Source organism: Muntiacus reevesi, chromosome 5, assembly GCF_963930625.1.
Source record: "Muntiacus reevesi chromosome 5, mMunRee1.1, whole genome shotgun sequence".
Taxonomy (NCBI): domain Eukaryota; kingdom Metazoa; phylum Chordata; class Mammalia; order Artiodactyla; family Cervidae; genus Muntiacus; species Muntiacus reevesi.
The window spans coordinates 35,184,986-35,212,289 of record NC_089253.1 but is presented as its reverse complement, the minus strand read 5'-3'; the positions used below and the strand labels follow the sequence as shown (position 1 = coordinate 35,212,289).

The 27,304-nt window shown below is 41.9% G+C and overlaps 1 protein-coding gene and 1 long non-coding RNA gene across 8 annotated transcripts in view; one reads left to right on the top strand and one right to left on the bottom strand.

The window, feature by feature from the left end:
• Positions 1–1,114: 1,114 nt before the first annotated feature.
• On the bottom strand, positions 1,115–16,390 carry LOC136169577 (uncharacterized). 2 transcript variants are annotated; one of them, XR_010663420.1, is made up of 3 exons: positions 16,169–16,390; positions 14,373–14,538; positions 1,115–2,207 (listed from the first exon to the last, which is right to left on the bottom strand). It is a non-coding gene; the product is annotated as an uncharacterized lncRNA (long non-coding RNA). The 2 variants fall into 2 exon arrangements; XR_010663421.1 differs by lacking the exon at positions 16,169–16,390 and adding an exon at positions 15,350–15,487.
• ZBTB44 (zinc finger and BTB domain containing 44) overlaps positions 16,271–27,304 on the top strand; it is a 58,412-nt gene continuing 47,378 nt past the window's right edge. For 5 of the 6 annotated variants that reach the window (XM_065937422.1, XM_065937421.1, XM_065937418.1 and 2 more), the window contains exon 1: positions 16,271–16,413. The gene's annotated coding sequence lies outside the window, so the exon portion shown is untranslated. Of the gene's footprint in view, positions 16,414–16,897; positions 17,007–27,304 lie in introns of those variants that run through there. The other variant, XM_065937419.1, reaches the window with a different exon arrangement.

The window sequence follows — 27,304 nt, the reverse complement described above, 5'->3', positions numbered from 1 at the left end:
TAATGCTCTTCAATAGATATTACTGCTTCCACATTACAGAGGAAGAAACAGAGGCTGGGAGAAGTTAAATTCAGTCAGTGATAACGTGTTTCCCATTCTTTGCTCTTACTTTCTGGGACCTGTCCTTCCAGAACCGGCAGATCCTTAATTTGTATACTGTATTCCAAAGATTTTCTGATGATGACTTGGAAGAAAGGCCATATAATGTATGGAGGCTGCTTACTCTCCTCTAAAATAGTCAAGATTTAAGTTAGATTTGTTCTGTTCCTCCTCAACAGCCTTTCCTTTCCTATAGCTGGGTGAAAATTTCCCTGACTTGACTTCTCATCATGGTCAAAGTTTTGGCTTTATCCTTGGTACCTCTGACTGGAAAAGTATAAAAGCTCATTATCCACTGATGTCACATTCAAATCAGCCTCAGAGCTCCTTTTCATACTGGGAGGAGAAATTTTATTTTCTAAAGCCCTTTTATAATTAGGAATTTTTTATACTACTAGAACAGAGTATACCTTAAAAAATATTCTGAGTTAGAATTGGTCCATGGTTCTCTTTCCCATGGAATATCTGGGCTTCCCTGGTGGCTCAGACAGTAAAGAATCTGTCTGCAATACAGAAGACCTAGGTTGGATCCCTGGGTCAGGAAGATCCCCTGGAGAAGGAACTGGCTACCCACTCCAGTATTCTTGCCTGGAAAATTCCATGGACATAGGGGCATGGAGGGCTAGTCCATGGAGTCGCAAAGAGTTGGACACAACTGAGCACCTAGCGTGCGCGCGTGCACACACACACACGGAACAACTAATATTTAGAGCTTCGCAAATAGAAATGTTTTCTTTCAGGACTTTCCTTGTGGTACAGTGTATAAGAATCTACCTGCCAATGCAGGGGACAAAGGTTCAGTCAGTCCTTGGTCCAGGAGGATTCCACATGCTGAGGAGCAATTAAAGCTGGTGGACGATAGCCCCATGCTCTAAAGTCTGTGCTCCGCAACAAAAGAAGCCACCTCAAGGAGAAGCCTGAGCAATGCAACGAGGAGTAGCCCTTGCTCACCACAACTAGAAAGCCTACGTGCAGCAATGAAGACCCAGTGCAACCAAAACTAATAATTTTTTAAAAAATAAATGTTTTATTCCAGCACGAAACACAGAAACTTCTGTTAAAATGCAAACAGTCCCTAGACAGGTTTACATACAAGTCATATTGGCCATATGTACCTTAATGTGAATTCATTTAGCAGATCAGAACATATTTTCACTGAGGGAATAGGAAACAGAGGAGAGTAAGTCATTGGAGAAAAAAATGGAAGGAAAGGCAGGGGATACTACTGATGGGAGAAGTGAAGACATGGAGAGGCGGCGACAATTACTAAAGGCTTTCCTCCAAGTCACTACTGAGATACAGCTGTGAACCACAGCCAAGGTCAGGACAAGCTGATATGACAGCTACCACTAGGAATGAACTGAATTAGACAGATTCTCTGAGCTCTGAAGGGAGAATCTAATTTACCACCAGAACCATATCATTATCTTCACATTTTCTTCTACTTGGTCATTTTTGGCATTACTCAAGACCCCTCATGAGCTGGAATTAGTATGCCTCCAGAAATCAAACCCAACCATTTGCAGCATGTAACTGCAGCTGTCCCACACTGTCAGCAAGCACCAGCTCCCTGAGCAATTTACTACCTGGACAGAACTGCATTTCACAAGCCTATCTGTTCTCAACTGTCACCCAATAGCCTAGTGGATTCCTCATCTATAAAATTTCAGCTTTCCAAGCAAATTCCTATTTCAAGCCTCCTTACAGTGGCTCAGAGGTCTTTGTTCTGCCATTTTTCAGTGACTGCACACACCTTCTCTTCCATTACATGCCGAGTGCTCCTTGTTGAAAGTCCAAAGTGAAGGCGAAACTACGTTAAAGAAAAAGACATCAGCAAAATGGTAGCCTAGGAAGCTCCAAGTTTTCATTTCCCAACAGAAATGTATTTTAAAAAGGCAGCAACTGTCTGAACCATATTTCCTGGACCTCTGGAAAACACTCAAAGTTTTATAGCCACAAAACAAATACCCAGTCAATAAAAAGCCATCTTCAAAATGGTAGGAAAGTTTTATAGCATCTTCACCTACCATTACTCTACCCCTCTCATACTTGGCAGTGATTTTGGTCTTGAAGTGGTGGCAGCCTTGTTTCCAGTATCATTCCTCAAACTAGAAAAAACAAAGCAGAAATTATTTGCAAATTATTGTGTATATTTGTCCTAAACTGTCCGGTGGATACCTGAAGGACTGACACAAGAGCCTGTCTAACTCAGAACTCAGGTGGTAAAAGTGGTGGATGCTACTCATAAAACTTGCAAGATGACTATAGACCCACAAAATCCTGGAGCAAAAAATTATAGGTGAGAACATACAACAGAGCTTCTAAGACACAGAAGAAAAGCTGGGGTAAGACTGAGTATCTAGGACATTTGAAAGCAGCCAAAAACATGGCAGGGGAGGGGGATTTAGAACTGCACGGTAAGGGTTGTTTGAACCCTTGGATGTCAAACAGAAGATCTGGAGAACGAATTCTAAACTTATAACCAGATTTTCACTGTGTGGAGGTTGGAACCCCAACCCTTAAATTTTCAAGAGTCAACTGTACTTAATACTCAAAAGGATGAATAATACCCAAAAAGCAAAAAAAGAAAATTACAAGTGTTTATGAGAATGAGGAGAAATTGGAACTCTTGTTTATTGCTGGTGGAAATGTAAAATGGTGCAGCTACTATGGAAAATGGTATGATGATTCCTCAAAAAGGTAAACAGAGAACTACCATATGATCTAGCAATTCCACTTCTAGATAGATATCCAAAAACATTTGAAACCAAGGACTCAAACAGATACTTGTACACCAGTATTCACAGCAGCATTATTCTCAGTAGCCAAAAGGTTGAGGCAATCCAAGCATGTGTCCATTAACAGATGAATGGATAAAAAAATAAGAGTAGGTAAATAGAATGGAGTATTTTTTTAGCCTTGCAAATGAATGAAATTCTTGTACATGCTATAACATAGATGAACCTAGAAAACACTATGTTCAGTAAAATAATACAGATACAAAAGGACAGATACTGTTTGAACTTTAAGAATTGCACTTATATGAGTTACCAAGAAAAGGCAAATTCACAGAAACAAGACAGTAGAGGTAACCAAGGGTCACAGGGAAGGTGGAATGTACAGATTTTCTGTTTGGGATAATGAAAGCATTCTGAAAAGAGTTAGTGGTAATGGTTACAAAATAAATTGAATGTACTCGGTGTCACTGAATTGTATACTTTAAAATGGACAAAATGTTAAGTTTCATGTTATAAATATTTTACCACACGAAAAAAATGTTAAGCTAAACTGAAGATAAAATGTGTTTTCATAGCCCTCTCAAATCACCCATTAAGTGTCATTTAATCTTTTCCCCTTATTCAAGTAAAATGTATTGATTGCGACATATATATACCTATGGCTGATTCATGTTGATATTTGATAGAAAACAACAAAATTCTGTAAAGCAATTATCCTTCAATTAAAACATAAATTAAAAAATTTAATGTATTGATTGCTACAGCAGATATCAGCTGATAGGTTCTCAGCTTTCAAAGATATATAGAATAGTCTCTGTCATAAACAGCTTTATAATCTGCTTGGAAAGGCATGAAAGTAAAATTAACGGGTCAAACCAGATGATAAATACCATGACATTGGTATAATGTACAGAATTTAGGAAGCATGTAGGTAGGAGCATTTAGCTAACCAGTAAATATCTGGAAACACTTTCTGAAGGATGTTAGTGACAGAGCTGAGTCTCAGCATACACAAATGGCTAACTCCTGGCTAGGAGAAAGGGGATAAGTTTCTTAGGCAAGAAAAGTAATATGTAAAAAGACACAAACAGCAAAGCGAATATGAAGGTATTCAGAAAAATAGGATAATATATGAAATTGGTGGGGTGGGGTGGAGAGAGGAGTATGAATATTGAAGAGTTGGAAAGGGTTCAGAAAATGCGTTTGTTTTTTTTTTTTAATACTTTCTTGGCCACACTGCACAGCAGGTGAGATTTTAGTTCCCAACCAGGGATTGATCCTGCACCCCTTGCCTTGGAAGCATGAAGTCTTAACTATTGGATCACCAGGAAAGTCTCGGGAAATGCAAGAGTTTGTACTTTATCCTAAGGGTAAAGAGTAGCCATTTTATAAGGTTTCAGAAAGAGGAATCACGTGATCAGCTATGTCTTTAAAAGAGACCTCCCTGGCTACACCAAGGACAATGGACAGAGGAGGGGCTGGAGCCAAGTGAGAACTAACGAAGGGCCTGAATAAGGCACTGGCAAGACCCACAGAGCCTGGTAGACAGAGTGAGGAAATGTTCATGATAACAACTCATAAGACTAGTTAATGTTTGGATGTAAGTGATAGGAGAACTCTTGAGTTTCTAGCTTGGGAAATTTGGTGAGTGGTAAGACAGTTCACTGAAATGAGAAACCCAGAAGAAACAGGTCTGGGGCAAGAGAGGTCCTTTCTGTTCATAAATGTTGCACCAGAGGCAACTGTGGAGCAAACACAAAATAGATGGCTATTTAGGTGTGGGGTTTAGGGGAAATGCTTGACATACATATAGATGGGAGACTCCACTGAAAAGAAAGGAAAATGTGCCTTAAAGGAACCAATGTCTAAATGAACAAGCACATTATAGAAGTAATTATACACCCATCCACCACAGAGTAATTCAAGGAAAGGAGCAGGTCCTCTGTGTGACATCAAAGTCAAACCATATGAGCAGCCATTCACTCAACCTTCCATGTAATAAGGCTTATGAGAATAAACTGATTATCAATAAACCTGCCAACTTTCCAAATGGTTTTCATTTTGAAGCCAAGAGAACTTCTGATATATATCTTGTGTGTGGCAAATCAAATCCTAAATCTATATTTATATTTGAGATCAATCCTTTGGGAATCTTGTCAACAATCAGAAAAGAGTAGCTATAAAACAAAACAAAAATAAAACAAGTTTTAGTGTACTTTGTTCTTTTTTAAAAATAGGCATCTGTCCATTTTCCCCATATTTGTTGTTGTTTCCTTCCAGTGCTGACAAAAATGTTTCTTCCAAGTAGATAGATTTTACCTACAGAATTCCAAAAAAATAACTGGATCACATCATATACAGAAGACAAAGACAAGGCTTTGAGTATGAAAATCCTGAGTTTGGATTTCATCATTTACAAGATCATGGACAAATTTATTTATTCACTCATTCATTCAAGCAACAAACATGTACGGATTTCTATATGATATGTCTTGTTCTAAATACATATATTATACTTAGCTGAAAGTGCACAGTGTTCATAGACCAATGAGGAGACAGTTATGCAAACACAATATCGCAAATAAGGTAATTTCTAGAAAATTGGGAAACACAGTTCACCCGACTCTGCTTTTTAGAAAAGCTTTACTGAGAATTGAAGGGGGAGATGTTCAGCAGGTAAGAGAGATGCCAAGAACTGTAAGAGACTAACGGACCCTGGAGAGATGGGAAACAGAGTGGGAGGGGATTCCTGGTAGAAGGAAGTGAGACCAAAGTTAAGATGACACTAGAAAGTAAACATTGGGTTCTAAGAGCTTCAAGTCATTTTTATAGGGCAAGTACATGAATGACAGAGATAGGTGTGAGGCTTGGGGCTCAAGCTGGTTCCACATCATGCACGTTTTTCTTGCTTTGTTGCCTGGAGGCACCATTGAGGCATCCTCCTTTCCCTCCACTTAGACACAAGAAATACTACTCTTTTGGGTAAATACTGCCTTTTCATGTTATTGCTCTCATCTCTCTACTTCAGAAACTCCCACTCATTATTTGGGGACTCTGACATTGTGTTCATATGCTCCTCTAAATTCTGTAGCATCCTGTTACTCAGGGGTTCTTCAGAGAAACAAAACAAATAGGATATAGAGGTACAGAGAGAGATTTCAAGGACTTAGCTCACACAATTGTGGGTGCTAGCAAGTCTAAAATCTGCAGGGCAGGCCAGCAGGCAGGAAATTCAGGCAGGATTCCATGTTGCCATTTTGAGGCAGAACTGCTTTTTCTTTAAGAAACTTCAGCCTTTAGGCTTTCAACTGATCTAATGGAACACATCCACATTATGAGGGATAATGTGCTTTAAACAAAGTTTGTGTATATATGGGCTTCCCCGGTGGTGCAGTGGTAAAGAATCTGCCTACCAGTGCAAGAAACACAGGAGACACAGGTTTGATCCCTGGGTCAGGAAGATTCCCTGGAGTAGGAAACGGCAAACCACTCCAGTATTCTTGCCTAGAAAATTCCACAAATGGAGAAGCCTAGCGGGCTACAGTCCATGGGGGCTGCAAAAAGTCAGACACAACTGAGCAACTGAGCATGCACATGCATGGTTACATTCATAAGCAGGCAGAGAGAGAAAGTTAATCACACTTAAAAATACATCTTCACAGAAACATCTAGACTGGTGGTTGACCAAATCACTGGGTACCATAGCCTAGCCAGGTTGACACACAACATTAACTGTTGCACATCCTTTGAGACTTCTTTTTATAAACTGAAATATAGCTGATTTGGGGCTTCCCTAAATAGCTCAGTTGGTAAATAATCTGCCTGCATGCAGGAGACCCCGGCTCAATTCCTGGGTCAGGAAGATCCGCTAGAGAAGGAATAGGCTATCCACTCCAGGATTCTTGGGCTTCACTTGTGGCTCAGCTGGTAAAGAATCTGCCTGCAATGCAGGAGACTTGGGTTCAATCCCTGGGTTGGGAAGGTCCCCTGGAGAAGGGAAAGGCTACCCTCTCCAGTATTCTGGCCTGGAAAATTCCATGGACTCTATGGTCCATGGGGTCACAAAGAGTCAGACACGACTGAGTGACTTTCACTTTCATTGTTGATTTTTTAACACAATGTTATGTTAGTTTCATGTGTGCAGTAAAGTGGTTCAGTTATACCTATGTTCTTTTTCAGATGCTTTTCTATATGTTGCTTTCCCTTTCCTTCTAAAGGTTTGTTTATTTTTAAGTTATGGATATCTTTATGGATATTTGTCTTTTCCAGAAGAATAACGTACACAATTTAAGTCATATGAGTTCAAGTGGGCTTGAGAGAGAGAAACCTAAGTGTAATTTCGCTAAGTGAGTGGATGCTCAGAGTGAGCAGGAGGTAGGAGATGTGAATCTGTCATTTGCTTGGCTGGTCCCAGTATCTGGATGCGTCCCATGGTGTGGATGCCCAGCAGTCTGAGTGAGAAGCTCACAATCTCCTCTGGTACCCAACAGAGGAATGAGCAGTCTGTCCCCACACTACAGGGAACACCCATTGGGTCAGTGGCATGTCAACCTCCAACATGGCTCATCAATACAATGCACTGTACTTTACAGGTGACTAAGAGATTTTCCAAGGTAATTTCAACTACAACTGATTTTTAAAATTTATAACATGTGCTGTTTGAATATTTTAGGAATTTTCTACATTTACTATAGAAAATAAGATTTTAAAAAAGGAAGGAGACTAGATGAAACTGAGTGTTTGAAATGAAAGTGGCATTTGAGGAATGTTGGAGAGATATAAAAACAAGTGGAGCGTACATGTTCCAAGCTAGATAGAAAGGGAAGGAAGGACCAAGATGTACCAAACATTCATGATTCAGTAAATATATATGAGGTACAACAAGCATCCAACGTTTATGAGGCTTTAAATCAACCACCCACAGATAATACCATTCTGGCCCCACTGGTCATCTGCCTAAGAAATGTAGATGAGACCACAGCTACTCACCAGGGTAACTGATGAGATACAGGTCTTTGCCTGATATACTTGTCCTTGTATCTTCCCAATAGACAAGTGTATATGATGCCCCCATGTACCTTCAGCCTGTGGGATCCCGTTGCTCAGACTCAACTCCAGTTCCCATAACCCCACCACCAGATAGGCAAGCTGACACAACAAGGAAAAAACAGGACTATGAACTTTGTATAATTTAGGCTCAGGTAGAGTTGTTTCTCCACTCTGTAGCTTATCCAATGTGTGTCCATCCACACCTTTTCCTTTACTTCTCATTACATGTTTTAAACTTTTTTGATAAACTGTGATTTTACCTTCTTAGTTTGGTCTGTGAACTTTTCTTCTTTGTGGCCTCTGGGAAAACTTTGCCTAATATGGATCTTGGAGTTTATCTCTGGCTCAAGGTAAACTCAGCAGCAGGAGCTGACTTTAGAATCTTTGGAAAAGAATGTAGCTCTCTTTTGATAGTCATTAAATTTGTGATTTAGCCCATAGGTTGCGAAATTGTGTCAAATCATACCCAGACATGATCAACAGAGATTCTGGGAATCAGAGATGAATGGGGTAGCTGGTTACATCTTTAAATGGTTTCTCATTGAGGAGGCAAGGTATCTGTTTTTCTATGTGGGGAAAGAGCATGATGTTAGACAAGAGAATTGATGATATTGAATGTATGGGAAGAAATACATGGGTACCCTCTATGAGATTTCCTTCCTGGCATGACCCCTTCTCCTGGAAATTGTCCCTCTGCATGGAATCTACATGTCCTGATGGTGGCCATTGCACTGATCTTGGTTGGTTTAGGAATGACTACCTGACTTGAGCTAAGCCAATGAGCCCCTTCTCTAGGATTTTCGAATTTAGGACTCAAAAAATTGAGATCAGCTCCTCTCCAGTACAGACAGCTGTATGGTGTATTCTTACACCCTGCCATATATTAGGGTTCTAACCTTATATTGGGGCTTTCCTGATAGCTCAGTTGGTAAAGAATCCACCTGCAATGCAGGAGACCCCAGTTCAATTCCTAGGTTGGGATTATCTGCTGGAGAAGGGATAGGCTACCAACTCCAGGATTCTTGGGCTTCCCTTGTGGCTCAGCTGGTAAACTATCTGCCTGCAATGCTGGAGACCTGGGTTTGATCTCTGGGTTGGGAAGATCCCCTGGAAAAGGGAAATGCTACCCACTCCAGTATTCTGGCCTGAAGAATTCTATGGACTCTATAGTCTATGGGATTACAAAGAGTCAGACATGACTGACTTTTTCACTTCAACCTTTTATGTTGGGTTCTAGAGCCAGATTGCTTAGATTTGAATCCTGATCTTTACCATCTACATGAACCTGGGCAAATGGCTTACTCTCTCTTCAGTTCCTTAACTGTCAATTAGAGATAATTATAATATATACTTCATAAGATAAAGATTATAAGGAGAATTTAGGCCAGTACCTTGTACTCACCAAATATTAGTTATCTTCACTCTTTGTCTCTTATTTATTTTTCCCAAATCTGACTTCAATTTGTGCTGAGTTGCTCAGTCATATCCCGACACTCTGCGACCCCATGGACTGTAGCCTGCCAGGCTCCTCTATCCATGGGATTCTCTAGGCAAGAACACTGGAGTGGGTTGCCATTTCCTCCTCCAGGGGATCTTTCCAACCCAAGAATCAAACCTGTGTCTCCTGCATTGGTAGGCGGATTCTTTACCACTGAGCCTCCTGTAGCTTCTATTCACTGTTATTCAATTCAGCACTTATTTTTTGCACACATGCTATTGGGTTGGCCAAAACATTTGCTTGAGTATTTCTGTAACATCTTATGGAAGAGTCCAAACAAACGTTTTGGCTAATCCAATATATTCCAAGCATTAAATTAAGCTTAGAAAAAAATATGGTACCAAAGTAGACATGGTCCTGCCTTTTTGGATCTTTTAGTTTAATAAGGGAGGCAAATATTAAACAAATATTTAATTGTTCAGTTCAGTTCAGTCGCTCAGTCACATCCGACTCTTTGCGACCCCATGGACCGCAGCGCGCCAGGCCTCTCTGTCCATCACCAACTCCTGGAATTTACCCAAACTCATGTCTATTGAGTCAGTGATGCCATCCAACCATCTCATCCTCTGTCGTCCCCTTTTCCTCCTACCCTCAATCTTTCCCAGCATCAGGGCCTTTTCAAATGAGTCAGTTCTTTACATCAGGTGGCCAAAACATTGGGAGTTTCAGCTTCAGCAATAGTCCTTCCAATGAACACCCAGGACTGATCTCCTTTAAGATGGACTGGTTGGATCTCCTTGCTGTCCAAGGGACTCTCAAGAGTCTTCTCCAACACCAAAGTTCAAAAGCATCACTTCTTCAGCGCTCAGCTTTCTTTATGGTCCAACTCTCACATCCCTACGTGACTACTGGAACAACCATAGCTTTAACTAGACAAATCGTTGTCGGCAAAGTAACATCTCTGCTTTTTAATATGCTGTCTGGGTTGGTCTTTTCTTCCAAGGAGCAAGCGTCTTTTAATTTCATGGTTCCACTATCTGCAGTGATATTGGAACCAAAAAAAATAAAGTCTCTCACTGTTTCCACTATTTCCCCATCTATTTGCCATGAAGTGATGGGACAGGATGCCATGATCTTAGTTTTCTGAATGTTGAGTTTTAAGCCAACATTTTCACTCTCTTCTTTCACTTTCATCAAAAGGCTCTTTAGTTCTTCTTCGCTTTCTGCCATAAGTGTGGTGTCATCTGCATATCTGAGGTTATTGATATTTCTCTCGGCAATCTTGATTCCAGCTTGCACTTCTTCCACCCCAGCGTTTCTCATGATGTACTCTGCATATAAGTTAAATAAGTGGGTGACAGTATACAGCCTTGACATACTCCTTTCCGGATTTGGAACCAGCCTGTTGTTCCATGTCCAGTTCTAACTGTTGCTTCTTGACCAGCACACAGATTTCTCAGGAGGCAGGTCAGGTGGTCTGGTATTCCCAACACTAAGAATTTTCCACAGTTTGTTGTGATCAACACAAAAGCTTTGGCATAGTCAGTAAAGCAGAAGTAGATATTTTTCTTGAACTCTTTTGCTTTTTTGATGATCACTGATGTTGTCAATTTGATCTCTGGTTCCTCATAGGGGACTGGAATGCAAAAGTAGGAAGTCAAGAAATACCTGGAGTAACAGACAAATTTGGCCTTGGAGTACAGAATGAAGCAGGGCAAAGGCTAATAGAGTTTTGACAAGAAAACACACTGATCATAGCAAACATCCTCTTCCAACAATACAAGAGAAGACTCTACACATGGATATCACCAGATGATCAGTTCCGAAATGAGACTGATTATATTCTTTGCAGCCAAAGATGGAGAAGCTCTATATAATCAGAAAAAACAAGACTGGGAGCTCACTGTGGCTCAGATCATGAACTCCTTATTGCCAAATTCAGACTTAAATTGAAGAAAGTAGGGAAAACCACTAGACTATTCATGTATGACCTAAATCAAATCCCTTACGATTATACAGTGGAAGTGACAAATAGATTCAAGGGATTAAATCTGATAGAGTGTTTGAAGAACTATGAATGGAGGTTCATGACACTGTACAGGAGGCAGTGATCAAGACCATCCCCAAGAAAAAGAAATGCAAAAAGGCAAAATGGTTGTCTGAGACTTCCAAACTGTTTAATTAACATCAATTCCTGGTAAAGGTTGAAACTGCAGTTAGGTCAAGTACTAAATCTAATTTTGCTATCATGGGCTTCATCAAACTAATGCCATTTGGGCATGTGGTTTTTCTCTTTAAATACTTATATATGTAGAAGAAATGTCAATTGAGATGAATTAGCTAAGGAACAAAGTATATATACACAGAGGGAATCATGTGCACATTGGAGGAAAGTATGTGGCATTTTGAAAATTCGAAAAAAAATCTGCAGCTGGCACAATTCCTTGAAAGAATATGAGAGTTGAAGCTGAAGTTATATATTAAACAGGCTCATGTTATGTAGCTGTGAAAGCCATGATAAAAGTTTGAGATTTTATCCTAAAAACAGTATTCCCAGTGAATTTAAGGTTCCTTCTTTGCAGCAAAAGAATTCACAGATAAAGCAGGGAGGTTAAGAAAGTTAGAGCTTATTTAAGAGGAAGGAGTGGCAGAAGACGAGATAGCTAGATAGCATCACAGACTCAGTGGACATGAATCTGAGCAAATTCCAGGAGATAGTGGAAGACAAAGACCAACAAAGGTCTGTTTAGTCAAAGCTATGGTTCTTCCAGTAGTCATGTATGGACGTGAGAGTTGGACCATAAAGAAAGCTGAGCACCAAAGAATTGATGCTTTTGAACTGTGATATTGGAGAAGACTCTTGAGAGTTCCTCTGACTGCTAGGAGATCAAACCAGTCTATCCTAAAGGAAATCAGTCCTGAACATTCATTTTGGCCACCTGATGCAAAGAACTGACTCATTGGAAAAGACCCTGATGCTGGGCAAGATTGAAGGCAGGGGATTGAAGGAAGATTGAAGGAGGGGGATGACAGAGGATGAGATGGTTCAATGGTATCAATGACACAAAGGACATGAGCTTAAGTAGGCTCTGGGAGTTGGTGATGGACAGGGAAGCCTGGCTTGCTGCAGTCCATTGGGTCTGAGTTGGAAGCAATTCAGCTGCTGAACAATGATGCTCTCAGAGGGCAAACAGGTGAGGAACTGCAGCCCTGTGTTCTTTGGCAAGCTGGTTATGAGGGGCATACAAATGAAGGGGCAGAAGATTCACTGGGAAAGGAATTTAGGGATTGTATTCCCTAGAATACAATTTTTCATCCCAGCTCCATTTTCCTGAGGGGAGGAGGGATTTTTGTCCTTTAGCTTAGATCATAAGTTTCATCACTTCAGAGCATGATTGGTACTTATCTGCAAGGCTAATTTTATTGTAAGAACACAATGAACAAGGTTACAGTTGGATGCAGCAGATTCCCGCTTTTCCCCACCTTTCTTTGTCTGATTCCAGGACACTTATCACCTCAAAGGTGTGGTTTCCTGTCAGTCTGGAGGTTCCTGTTTTTCTTTGTCTGCCCATGGACTCCCGCTATTTACAAGAGTTGCAAGATTTCCTGCCACCTGGTCCCTGCCCCCATTCTCTGCCCATACCTAGCTATCTGCCTGCTATAACAACAGGAAGCCATTGTTGTGTGATACTAAGCATTGTAACTCTGGCTATGCAGAGTGAAGAGAGGGGGCAGTATATTTGGGAAACCAGGTAGTCACTATTACAATTCTCTGGGCACAAGGTATTGGTTGCAGTTAGATTAGGATGGTGGCCATAGGAATGGCTTCCCTGATAGCTCAGTTGGTAAAGAATCCACCTGCAATGCAGGAGACCTGGGTTTGATCTCTGGGTTGGGAAGACCCCCTGGAGAAGGGAAAGGCTACCCACTCCAGTATTCTGGCCTGGAGGATTCCATGGACTGTATAGTCCATGGGGTTGCAAAGCGTCGGACACAACTGAGCAACTCATACAGGAAAGGACAAATTCAGCAGGATATGTTGATGGGTTGGAACTGAGATGTGGCAGAGCAGTGAAGCTGATGTGCTCAACTGGACAGATGATGAACTCTGAGAATACCAGAAGAGGCCCAAGTTTCATGGTTGGGGAACAAAAAAGATTAATTTTGTTAATATAGTTGGAACACACTAATAAGGGAGCAAGGGTGCTGTGTGCAGTAATGAGTTCTCTACTGGAATTATTCAAGTCGGACCAGAGATCTCTGAGCTATGTGTTCAGTGTTCATACTCTGAAGTAAGTTGTGGACTAAATAACCAAGTTCCTATTCATCCCTAATGGTCGACCACAAGCTAGTGCCATTTCTGCCAGAATTTGGTCTCCCAAACAGTTCACGAATAAAATAAAACCCTCTTCTTCTGGAATTTGAATTCCTCAGAATCACCCACACCAGGTTAATAATTAAAGATTCCTCATACTGTCTTCCTTTGTTTGTTTCACCTGTGTGCAGGATTCTGGTTTCATAAAATCCTCCCAGCAGTATTATTTAATCTAGTGTCAAAGAAAGGTGTGTATATTCCACCAACCCAAGGGCAAGTCTCTGCTAGCCCAAGAAGGTGGGAGGCACAGGAGCCACAGAAACTGACCCTGCCCAAAGCCAAAACAGAGGAGAGGACTCCTTCAAAGCTAACCTTTGTATTTTCTCTCACACCCTATCCAAGCATCTAGCACTGTGCCCTTAGGGCCCCACAGCTATCTGGTAGCCCCACAGATCCACTGATCCTCCAGTCCTAGGGTGGGGGTGAAAGAATGATAATTTTCAAACATAAAATCAAAAATAGAAAAGTATAAAAGGGGAGAAGAAACAAGAGAGTAATATATATTTTGTGACAGGGCTGCCTCCTCAGTCCCCAGGGAAGCAGTAAACACAAACACTTGCCTAGTGGTCCTTTATTGACTGTCCTATTAAATGCCCTAGGAGAAGTCGAGGGGATTTGTTTGACAGCTTCATTCCCACCCGATTCTTCTCCAGGTACTAAGTCGCACACCTACCCTAACACAAGGCCCACCAGGACTTCAGGCTCCTGCCCTTCCTTCAGACTTGCTCTGTTGCTGCTGTTCCTCTAAGGGTAAGCATTTCGCCTTCTTTTCCTTCTCCTTCAAATCTCAGCACAAAACCTTCTGGGCCTCATTTGCATCTTCCTGACTTTCCTCATCTCTGAAACGGGAATAATAAACACGATAGTGGGAGTAACAGTAAAACTTAACCTATTACAATTGCTGTGAGGATTAAACATTATATATACTTGAAAACCTGCTGGAAACCGCAAAACACTATAAAGTTAGATTTTGTTTTCTGGCCTTTATTTCTAAAGTATATTTCAGTAGTTGGAATGGGTGGGTACCAGAGTGCTGTTCTCTCAGGTAGATTAATGCCGTTGCCAAGCGTTTCAGAAGAAAACGCCACTCTGCTTCAAAAGGGACGTCAAGCCCACCTTGCACATAGCCTTTTGGTTGTCTTTCGGTGCAAGAGCTGCGAGCGTGGGAAAACGATGTATGCAGATGCGGGGCGCCTCGTGAGTCGCAAGCCGCAGCCTCTCCGCCCCCGCGCAGCCCTCCGCTTGCCTGGGGCGCCCTTCCTCTCCCCCCCCCGCCACCCCCGCCTGGGGACGGTAAGGCTTGGGGTCTCGAGAGGTCTAACCCTGAGCGCGATTCTGCAGGTGACCGAGAACTCTCGAGCCCCCGGCAGAACTGATCACTTCTGGGCGTCCCGAACACGCCCTCGTCGGAAAGTCAGGTTAGTGGAGGTGGAACCCAAGGAGGCTCCAGATGTGGAAGGAACAGGCCTACATGGGGAGCGGCTCTAGGTGCCCTCGTGTTGGGGGAACAAGGTGAATCTCGCCACCCATTTCAGAGCCGGACGTCCCGCCAGGCGGCCGGGGGACTTTCTAGAACAACCCCCGGCGCCGAGGCCGCAGGGGGCCGGAACCCGGTCGGGCGCGGTAGCCGGCGGGGCTCGACGTCCTCACCTGTCTGGGGCCGCCTCTCCGCAGGCCTCAGTTTCCGTGTGTGAGAAATGGGCTGACTACGAGCTCACCCCCTCACCGAGAGAAAGCGGCTGGGGTGTTCCGGCTCAGCGCCGCTACAGAAACCACTCGAGAAAACAGAGTCTGTTTCGGTTTTAGTTCAAAGAAGGAAAAAAAAAAAAAGCAATAGCTGTGAACCTTGCCCAGAAATGCTTGTCAGGTAGAGCGAGAAGCCGGCTAAGCGAACGAGCACAGTAAGGACGAATTGGCCAGGGCGCAGGTGGCGGGTGACGGTAACTCGGCACTTGTGAAGATGCACCGGCCGTATCAGAACCCGCCGCTGCCTCAGGAGACTGAGTCGCAGACGGTAGAAGTAACGGCTACCGGGAGCGGCCTTCTCTGCGCTTGCGCAGTACCCGCGTCTCCCCCGCCTCTCGCTCGCGCCCCGCCCCCGAGCTCGCTCTCGCCCCGCCCACTTGCCCTCCCCTTCCCCAGCCCGGCCGCCCGCGCAGAGCATTGTGGGACACAAACAAAGTGCCCCCAAACAGGCTGGAGTGAGCCGAGCGGCAACGGCGGCGGCGCCGGCCCGCACGCGCGCGGCGGCGGCTCCCTCCCAACCTCCCCCTCCCTCCCCCTCACTCCCCTTCCCCTTCCCCACCCCGCCCCGCCGGGAAAACGCGAGCCGTCGCCGCGCTCCCTAAACCGCCGCCTGCCCTCGGCCAACCGCCCCCAACGGCCGCCCGCGCGTGGCTCGCCAGGCCCCCTCGCTCCTCCCCTCAGGCCCTCGGAACGCTCCCCTCCCTCCGCCCCGCACTCTCGCACCTCGCAGGCTCGCCGCCGTTGGGAGCTGCCATGCCCCTGCCGCAGGCTGTCCACGGGCCTAGGCGCGGCGGCCCGAGATAGGGTCCCCTCCGCCTCCCGGGGGAGGAGAGAGGCAGCGGGCCGCGCGCTCCGCCCCCTCCCCCCGGGCCGCCGCCGCCGCCGCCGCCGCCACCTCGCCGCCTCAGCCTGGCGGGGAGGAGGAGGAGGAGCAGCAGGCCTCCGGCCCCCGGCACCGCCGCCCTCAGGTAACCGGGAAGGGAGGGCAAGGCCGGCCCCTCCTCGCCGCCCGCGCCCTCGGGCGGCCCCCCATCTGGGTGCTGGGCGGAAGGGAACGCCTGGTCTCGTCACCCCCATCCGCCCCGGGAGACACCCCGCAGGTTCCCCTCAAAGGCGTCTAAGCCTTCAGGGAGGAGATTGGCCCTGCGTCCCGCCGTCTGGGAGAAATTGCCCCGATCTCCCAGGGCGCCCCTCGACCGCGCGCGCGTGTGCTCAGCACCCTGACCCCGAGGAGGCGGGGTGCTAGCGTTTCACCTGGTCGAGCCGAAACACAGTTCCCCACCCCCCACTTCTTTTTCTTTGGTATTGGAAAGAAAGCGGTGGCATTTATTTAAAAAACGAAAACCTTTTTTCTTTCCTACCTTGGAAGAAAACCTAGGCGTTTTCTGCTGGCCTAACCAGAAAAGGGTTACCTGCGAGTGAAATGATGAGTACGTTAGAAGGAAACTGCATGCTTGTTAGTGGTTTGAAGCTTAACCAAAATTTAGAATAAAGCTTAATAATGGTGTGCCTTATTGGAACTTATAGAAATGAAGGCCAAAGCTTACATGTTTTTCGGCAGGTAAGTGAATTATAGATTTTGGTCAAGAAGACATTCTAACTTCCACTTATTTTCTTACTGTTTTATTCGGATAGAGGCTAATACCAAAAGCAGACTTCACAATTTGAGAGCTACTAATAGTTTGGATAGGTAGATTTTTGTCTAGAGGGTTTCAATTGGAATTACTGCATTTAAAACAATACTGTGTAAATCTTCATGTATAATGTTACTCCCAATACTTCCCTTTGACTGCCAATGAATATTTAATTTTACCTGATGTAGTTTCCTAATCATAGAATGTGGCAGTAATGAAGGGAATGTTTTCTTATAGTCTTGTATTTTACAGTGTTTGCATTAATTATGAGAACCTTTTCCATATCTGATCTGATTTACAGAACAACCTAATGACTTAGATATTATTACTTGAGTTTTACAAGTGAGACAAACTTAAGTAATGTTAAGTAACTTGCTTTAGGCCACACAACTAGTGATAAAGGTGAGATTTATACCCAGATATGTTTCCAGTGTAGGTGTGTTTTCTACTGTACCTTCAGTACAGGTACACCATTTTTTTTAACACTTATTTATGAAAAATAATCAGTCTCTTTGAAATTGAGGAAAAATTTCAACGACTATCCAGTACCTAGGTTCTGTGATTGACATTTCTGCCGCGTTGTTCCCCCCTTTCTGTGTGTAATCACTTGAAAGTAAATTGCAAACACTGGGACACTCCAGTATTTCCTCCTGCAGTTATACTGACCCCAGTATCATTATCAACACTTTTCTAAATTAGCAATCCATATGCAAATATCTGGGGTCTCTGGAAAATCCACCCCCACCTCATGCCCCAGCTGTATTCAGTTAAGATTCACACATTGTACTTGTTATTATGCCTTGGATCCTTTTTTTAAGAAGACCAGTACCCATCTCCTTTCATTCTGCCAATGAACCAAACCACTTGCTTTATAAGAATGCTCCCACTTTTAGGATTTATTCATTTCCTAATGGTGTCATTTAATGTAATCCTCTGTCCTCCTAATTTTCCTCTTATTGTAAGTTAGATCTAAAGAAAAGCTAGATTAGTTTAAGGAAAACTTTTATTTGGCAAGAATATTTCATAGATGATGCTATGTACCTATGTACTTCTATGTTACATCATGCTACACTATTAAGGATACTAAATGTGACCACTTGCTCAAAGTGGTAACTACCAGATTTACTATAAAGGTTTGGTTTGCCTGTTTGTGATTTGTATATGATCTTGGGGTAATATCTTGACCCCAAACAAACAACCTGTTTCTGGGTACCTTTTGCTCTGTGATAGCATCCATCGATGACTCTTGCTTCAATCAGTTATTTTATTGGAGATTTTCTGTCAAGATTTCTTTCATTAACTAGAAGTGAACTGAACTTTCTCCTAAAAATGTTAATGTCCTCCCTTTAGTTACTAACATTCAGGGTAAAGAGTTGGGGAGTTAGTCACCCCCACTGCGTGCATTGCATAATGGTGGCAAATCAGAATTTTTTTTTCTCCTTTTTTGTGGGAATACTATGGACGGATGAGTTTTAATCTTTTTTTTTAATATATATAACCATTACAGTTGTTTTTCTTTTTGATGCTCAAACTGTCCCAAATTTGGACAGTAAAACCCTTTCAAATTGGTTCCTGTGTCTTTTTAATGCTCCTGCTCACCATTAGTCTTGGAATGCTCTCTGGTACAAAATATCCCAGGCTTACCTTGTTACTTTCCTTGTTCCAGATCAGGAATGGGCTTTTCATCCAAGAAGTCTTGACTCTTTTTAGTGAGAAATGGTGTATGGAAACCAGGATCTGACTGTTTTTCATATTCATTGCTGCTGGAGCGTCACTGCGTCTAGGCCCTTTGAGAGGGGAGAACAAAAAATGGTGTTTTGCTTATTTGTTTAAGCAAGTTCATAGCGATATATCCAATTCAAATTTAACATAGCAGGTTTTTCTTTTCTTTGATTCTGTATTTGTCTCTCGTCTTAAACGAAAATCTTAGTTCCTAATAAAATGAACATACTTGCAGTATCCTACTATATATACTTAAAATCATTTCAATATTTTACCAATATCACTACTAGCAGTAAACTTCTGAGTAAAGTTTTAAGATTTCTTTGCATTTATTTTTGTTGTTAGAACATATTGCATGAAGGCTGTGTAATCAGAGTATTTATATTTACTGTGTTCAGAAGTCACTTGAAGTACTTTCTCTGGTTATGCTGCCAATTTGTTATGGTTCATTGGTTCCATTTTTTATTTTATGGTTTTCTTTTTTTTTTTCCCCCAAAAGAAACAACTCTTTATTGAAGTACAGTTGATTTAAAACATGTTAGTTTCAGGTGTACAGCAAAGTGATTCACATATATTCTTTTTCAAATTCTTTTCCTTTATAGGTTATTACAAGATAATGGATATAGTTTCCTGTATCATACAGTAGGTCCTTGTTGCTTATTTTATATCTAGTAGTGTGTATCTGTTAATCCCAAACCCCTAATTTCCTCCCTGTTTTGGTAGCCATAAGTTTTGTTTGCTTTTTGTGAGTCTTTCTGTTTTGTAAATAAGTTCATCTCTATCACTTTTTGTAGAGTCCACATATAAGTGATATATGATATTTGTCTTTCTCTGTCTTACTTCCCTTAGTATGATAATCTCTAGGTTCATGGCATTATTTCATTCATTTTTATGGTTGAGTAATATTCCATTGTGTGTGCACATACCACATCTTCTTTATCCATTTACCCGTCGATGGTCATTTAGGTTGCTTCCTTGTGTTGGCTATTGTAAATAGTGCTATACTGAACACAGATACATACCCAGGAGTGAGATTGCAGGATCATTTGGTAGCTCTGTTTTTAATTTTTTAAGGAACCTCCGTACTGTTCTCTATAGTGGCTGCGCTAGTTTACCTTCCCAGCAACAGTGTAGAAGGATTCCCGTTTTAAATTTTATTTTTGAATGTATAAATTATACGTGCTTAGTCGCTCCATCATGTCTGACTCTTTGTGACCCCATGGACTATAGCCTGCCAGGGGGACTTGTCCATGGAGATTTTCCAGGCAAGAATACTGGTGTGGGTTGCCATGCCCTCCTCCAGGGGATCTTGCCAACCCAGGGATTGAACCCAGTTCCCACAATACAGGCAGATTCTTCTTTTTTTTCTTTTCTTTTTTTTTTTTCCATTTATTTTTATTAGTTGGAGGCTAATTACTTTACAATATTGTAGTGGTTTTTGTCATACATTGACGTGAATCAGCCATGGACTTACATGTGTTCTCCATCTCGATCCCCTCTCCCACCTCCCTCTCCACCCGATCCCTCTGGGTCTTGCCAGTGCACCACGCCCGAGCACTTGTCTCACGCATCCAACCTGGGCTGATGATCTGTTTCACCCTAGATAATATACGTTTCGATGCTATTCTCTCGAAACATCCCACCCTCGACTTCTCCCACAGAGTCCAAAAGTCTGTTCTGTACATCTGTGTCTCTTTTTCTGTTTTGCATGTAGGGTTATCGTTAACATCTTTCTAAATTCCATATATATGTGTTAGTATACTGTATTGGTCTTTATCTTTCTGGCTTACTTCACTCTGTATAATGGGCTCCAGTTTCATCCATCTCATTAGAACTGACTCAAATGAATTCTTTTTAATGGCTGAGTAATATTCCATGGTGTATATGTACCACAGCTTCCTTATCCGTTCGTCTGCTGTTGGGCATCTAGGTTATTTCCATGTCCTGGCTATTATAAACAGTGCTGCGATGAACATTCAGGCAGATTCTTTATCATCTGAGCCACTAGGGAAGCCCAAGAATACTGGAGTGGGTAGCCTATCCCTTCTCCAGAGGGTCTTTCCGACCCGGTTATTAAACAGAGCTCTCTTGCATTGCAGACAGATTCTTTGCCAGCTGAACTACCAGGGAAGGCCATATAAACCATATACAAGGTTCAGAAGTCAGATATTTTAAAAGTATTCTTAAAGCCTTACCCAAGTTTTAAAATGAAGTGTTATTTAACTCTGTCATACCTTTTAATATCTAATAGACTTATATTATCTTCACTGTAGGAGGATTGACAGTGGATAGAGTGTGTTACTTAACGTGAAGTGATATTGGAGTACATAATTTTGCAATTAGATTCCAGTTTCTCTGGCAAAGAGCACTAGACTAATCTTTAGAGGTGAGCAGAGAAGTAGATTTCAGGCTTATTTTTGCAAGCTTTACTTTGAAAATCGCTTTATTGATGGGTCAGTTCTTTTTTCTTTTGGCCACATGGCCTGCGGGATCTTAGTTCCCTGACCAGGTATTGAACCTGGGCCCTGGCAGCAAAAACCTGAAATCCTAACCACTAGGCCACCAGAGAATTCTGAAAATCATAATCTTCAAAGAGGCAGGCAGTTGATACAGTTTTATAAATCCATCTACTTATATGTCACACAACAGAACTGGCATACATATGCTATCTGCAGATATAAAAGGTATTTGGATGTGTGATCAGTGAAGATAGCACTTTTTTTTGATTGGGCAAAATGTGATAGAATCTATAATTATGCCTTCAGATGAGGATTTAAGAGGGAGCAATCAGTGGCTGTCTGAAGTGAGAAATCAATTACACAGTTTATCAGCTGCCTGTTACCTAGGAAAAGATGAGCCCACAGTGTGTTTCCCTCTGTACACCACCACTGCTTTTGTTAACAGAGCAAACATTTCTTTCCTCAGGGAATAGAGTGGGAAAATGAGCAATGCATATGCATTGGGCCCATTTGCCTTCATCCTGTCTTTAATCTTGTTAAAATATACTGCTGAAGATTATTAGGAAACATAAAGTGATAAAAAAGTGCCACAGACAGTAGCACAGGTATATATTCTTACATAGCAGCTAGAAACTGTTTTGGTAGACTGAGTGGGCTAATACAGTTATGAGAACTGCTAGCATTTGTTGAGCTTTTCAAAAAGGTATCACTATGCTAAATATTTTATACATCATCTCATTCAGATCCCACTTTAACCCTTTGTTATTGCCACTTGTATCTTTGCAAATAAGTAAAGTGATACACAGGTGTCAAACTAAAGTCTGTCTTCAGTGTTGTACTTAACACATTGTTGCATCTCACAATTAAATATGTGTCATAAAATTGGATATATTTTCATCCAGCATGAATCAAAAGAAATACATGACTGACATTAGTCCTACAGCAACACTGAAGATTGCATCTGAAATTTTCCATAATGTTGGAGGTTTTAAACTTTGAGGAAGTCTTTCTAGCCTTGTAAAGGATAGAATTCTCTTGTTACTGAAAATGGTGAAGCATCAGAGATTTTTGTAAAGGGATTTCCCTCATTAGTTTGAGGGCTCCAAATTAATTGGGCTTCTTCCAACTATAGTTTTTAATATATATATTGAATATGTGTCTGTGTGTGTGTGTGTATATGTGAAGTGAGTGAAGTCGCTCAGTCGTGTCGATTCTTTGCGACCCCATGGACTGTAGCCTACAAATCTCCTCTGTCCATGGGATTTTCCAGGCAAGAGTACTGGAGTGGGTTGCCATTTCCTTCTCCAGGGGATCTTCCTGACCCAGGGATCAAACCCGGGTCTCCTGCATTGCAGGCAGACACTTTACCCTCAAAGCCACCAGGGAAGTCCTAATATATATAAATACATATATGTCCCCGCCACCCCCGCTGTGGTTTCCTGGCATTTTGTAGACTACAAGTGAGCATATCTTTATATATGCTATAATGGGATGTCTTTACATTAAATGCAACCACCACATTCATGATTGAAACAGTTCTTCCTGTATCTTGACTGATTTCTTGAAATTTATCTCCTGTTAAACTGAAAGCCACTTTAGTTTTTTCTTTTGTTCTTTATATAAGAAATACTTCACTCCATAATGAGCTGGAAATCTCTGGATTTTTAGTCACGGCATCGAAAAATAGTGATTGTATATGTGCCTTTAAAAAGATAAAGATACATTAAATTTATATTACACTCCTGCTTGATGGGCACTTTCTTCACTAACATTATTATTAGTGTCAAAGGTGACTTTAGCCAGCACATTTTTACATAACTGATTCTGGAGTAAATCACTGACTTACATCATTGTGATCTTTCACATTGATAATTCTGTCTTGCTGCTGCTGCTAATTCGCTTCAGTCGTGTCTGACTCTGCGACCCTATGGACAGCAGCTCACCAGGCTCCTCTGTCCACGGGATTCTCTAGGCAAGAATACTGGAGTGGGTTGCCTTTTCCTTCTCTGAATTCTGTCTTATAAGAGTGAAAATTGATGAATGAAATTTATTAATGCCTTAGTTTTCTAGGAGAACATGATTTTTGTCTCTATATTAAATATTCTTCCATTTTAGTAATTGTATAGCTTTTTTTAAAAACCCTTAAAATTACAAATGTTTGATACCCCAGTTTCAATGTTCTATAGTGTTATCCTATAGGTATTAAATGGTGTATGTAGGTTGGTTTTGTGTGTGGTTTTTTTTTTTTTTTTTAATGTTGACATGATTTGCTACTTACTTGGTTTTAACAGTTTTTGATGCATTCAGCTTACAGACAACTTAGGGTTACATCTAACCAAGAGTTTGAATATTTGGAATCAGGATTTTGTGGAACTACTACCCTCTGGCTTCTGAAACAATATAATTCTTTTTAAAAGTGATTTTCCCTTAATTCAGATCTTAACCTAAGTATCTGATTATCACCTACTGTTAGCAAGCAAGCCTGTTCAGAACTTTGTTGTTTTTTAGTTGCTGAGTCGTGTCCAGGCTCTTCTATCCATGGCGATTTTTCAGGCAAGAATACTGAAGTGGGTTGCCATTTCATTCTCCAGGGTATCCCTGGATCAGGGATTGAACCTGTGTCTCCTGCACTGGCAGGTGGGTTCTTACTACTGAGCCACCAGGTAAGCCCCTATTCGGAACTGTCCTCTATTAAATGTGGCATGTTTAGTTTTGGAGGCTGGATAATTTCATTAGGCTAATGAGTGGGAGGATTATTCCAACTATTTTGGGGAAGGGGCAGAGAGTTCCAGAAACTGGGCCACTGCCCACTTTTTAGGCTTTATAGTCAGCCTTGGAACTATCTTGGGGGCTTCCCAAGTAGCTCAAATGGTAAAGAAACTGACTGCATATGCCAGAGACCTAGGTTCAATCCCTGGGTCAGGAAGATCCCCTGGAGAAGGACATGGCAACCCACTCCAGTATTCTTGCCTGGAGAATCCCATGGACAGAGGAGCCTGGCAGACTCTATAGTCTGTGGGGTCACAAATAGTTGGACCCAGCTGAGCAACTAACACACACAGACACACACACACTTGGGACTATCTTGGCGCCTGTGGGTGTTTCATTTAGCGTGCTGCTTGTTATAGTGAGTTAGGCTCAGTGTCTAGTGGAAGTAGACTTGTGTGCCACCTTGGACCTACTTGCTTTATGTCATGTCCTTGGGCTATATCATTCTTTTAAAGGCTGTGCCCTGCGACCTTCCCTCCTGTTTCATATTTGGAGTGCTTCCTAGGCGGGAAGTGAGCCACTTGAGGCTAAGTCACTCTGGTGTATACAACTGGCCTCAATTTGGGCTTTTTTCTCTCAAGTCAGTTTGTCTTGCATTTGATTGGCATACCCTGTTGAAGAGAGGAATTGTTGTTAGACTGCCTGACTTGGGAACCGGTTCATTTGCTTTTCCAGAGCTAGGCTTGCCAGTTTGTTTGGAGGCCTCCTTTTGGGAGTGGAAGTGGAATTTTAGACTACACCTCTTCTGATTTTCTGTGTTACCATAGCTTAGTTGGCTTAGTTGTTATTTGTGTTTTTGTGTTTGTCACTTTGGGATAAGCTACATATGGTCCTTTTTTCTGGGCTACACTTCGTCTGATTATTTCTTTGTGGGGCAATATGTATGTTGTTTGTGTGTGTGTTAGTACCTGCATTGGCCAGTTGAGACATCTTTGGTGAATGACAGGGCTTGGTTGTGACAATACCAACTTTCTTATTGCTTAGGTTTCGCCTGTGGTGGAGTGTTGGTTAGGAGCTTCGCTTTTGAACTATCCTTGGTCATTCATTCAGCTTTATCGCCGATGGAGCATTGGTTGGGTGCTAGGGAACTGTGACACTGAGAGAACAATTTGAATTGCTGTTTGCTTGTTAATTGGTGACACCAGCCATGAATAATTAAGTGTAGATGATCAAAGTTTTTATTTCATCTTATAGTCCCCTGGGGTTATTTGCAAAACTAAGAAATCTTTAGCTATGCCTTGTAAATAAATGAAAATGTATCAATCAATACTCCCTGAGATCTGGAAGGCAAAGGCCCCTAATAGATTGACTATTTTGTCAAAGTGAGTCTTTTGCAGTTGCTTTTATCTTGAGGGTATGTGTGTGTGTGTGAATGAATGTCTTGGTACCTGAATCCAAATCTTTTTCTCATATTGCTGTAAAAAGACTTGCGAATGTGAGTGGATGGTATGTATTACTGTATTTGTTTAAACTGACTTGTTTCACTTAGTGTAATATCCTCAAGGTTCATCCATATCATAGCATATATCAGAATTTTCTTCCTCTTTTAAGGCTGAATAATATTCCATTTTTATATATACCACCTTTTGTTTATCCATTTATCTGTTGATAGATATGGGCCATAGTGAATAATGCTCCTATGAACATTCATGTTACAAGTATATGTTCATGTCTCTGCTTTCAGTTCTTTAGAGTATAATTGCTGGTCCCATCACTTCATTGCAAATAGATGGGGAAACAGTGGCTGACTTTATTTTGGGGGCTCCAAAATTACTGCAGATGGTGATTGCAGCCATGAAATTAAAAGACGCTTACTCCTTGAAAGGAAGGTTATGACCAACCTAGATAGCATATTAAAAAGCAGAGACATTGTTTAGCCAACAAAGGTCCATCTAATCAAGGTTGTGGTTTTTCCAGTGATCATGTATGAATGTGAGAGTTGGACTATAAAGAAAGCTGAGCACCGAAGAATTGATGCTTTTGAACTGTGGTGTTTGAGAAGACTCTTGAGAGTCCCTTGGGCTGCAAGGAGATCCAACCAGTCCATCCTAAAGGAGATCAGTCCTGGGTGTTCATTGGAAGGACTGATGCTGAAGCTGAAACTCCAATACTTTGGCCACCTGATGCAAAGAGCTGACTCATTTGAAAAGACTCTGATGCGGGAAAGATTGAGGGCAGGAGGAGAAGGGGATGACAGAGGATGAGATGGTTGGGTGGCATCACCGACTCGATGGATATGGGTTTGAGTGGACTCCGGGAGTTGGTGATGCAGAGGGAGGCCTGGCGTGGTGCGGTTCATGGGGTCACAAAGAGTCAGACAGGACTGAGAGACTGAACTGAACTGATGGTAATTCTGTGTTTAATTTCTTTGAGTAACAGCCATAGTATTTTACATAGTATCTATACTTACATTCCCACCAGCAGTTCACAAGGGCTCTTTATCCACATCCTTGGCAACACTTATCTTCTGTTATTTTGTCTTTTATAGTAGTCATGTTAATAAATGTGAGATGGCAAAGTGTGTGGGGATAGGTCACTGATTTTCTAGACCGTCTCCTCTTTGTATACATTTAAAGCTATAAATTTTACTCTAAGCACTACTTTATCTGCATTCCACAAATGTTGATAATGTTGTATTTTCAATATCGCTCAGATAGAAATACTTTCCAGGGATTTCCCTGTCAGATCTAGTGGTTAAGACTGTGCTTCCAAGGCAGGGGCCATGGGTTTTGGTCCTTGGTTGGGAAACTAAGATCCCACATGCTCTGTGGCAAAAAAAAAAAAAAAAAAAAAGACAAACCAAAGCTTTCTAATTTCCTTTGTTGATTCCTTCATTACTTTGGGTTATTTAGAAGTGTGTTATTTAAAATACCTGGAATTTTCTTGATAGTTCACTGATTGCTGATTTTTAAATTTGTGATTAGAGAACACACTCTGGGCAGATTCATTCTTTTAAAATTTGTTAAGATTTGTTTTATGGCCCAATTGGTGAACATACCTTGTTGCACTTGAAATGTGTACCATTGATTTTGTGTCACTGGTAATACTTCTTGTCATGAAGTATACTTTGTTTCATGTTAGGGATAGCCAACTCTTGCCTTCCAGTACTTATAGTTTGCATGGTATATCTTCTAACATACCTCTTTGATTTTTTATTTAAAGTAGATTTCTTATAAAGTGCATGTAGTTGGGCTTGCTTTTTCAATCCTATGATAGTGATAGTGAAAGTTGCTCAGGTGTGTCTGAGTCTTTGTGACCCCATTGAACTGTTCAGT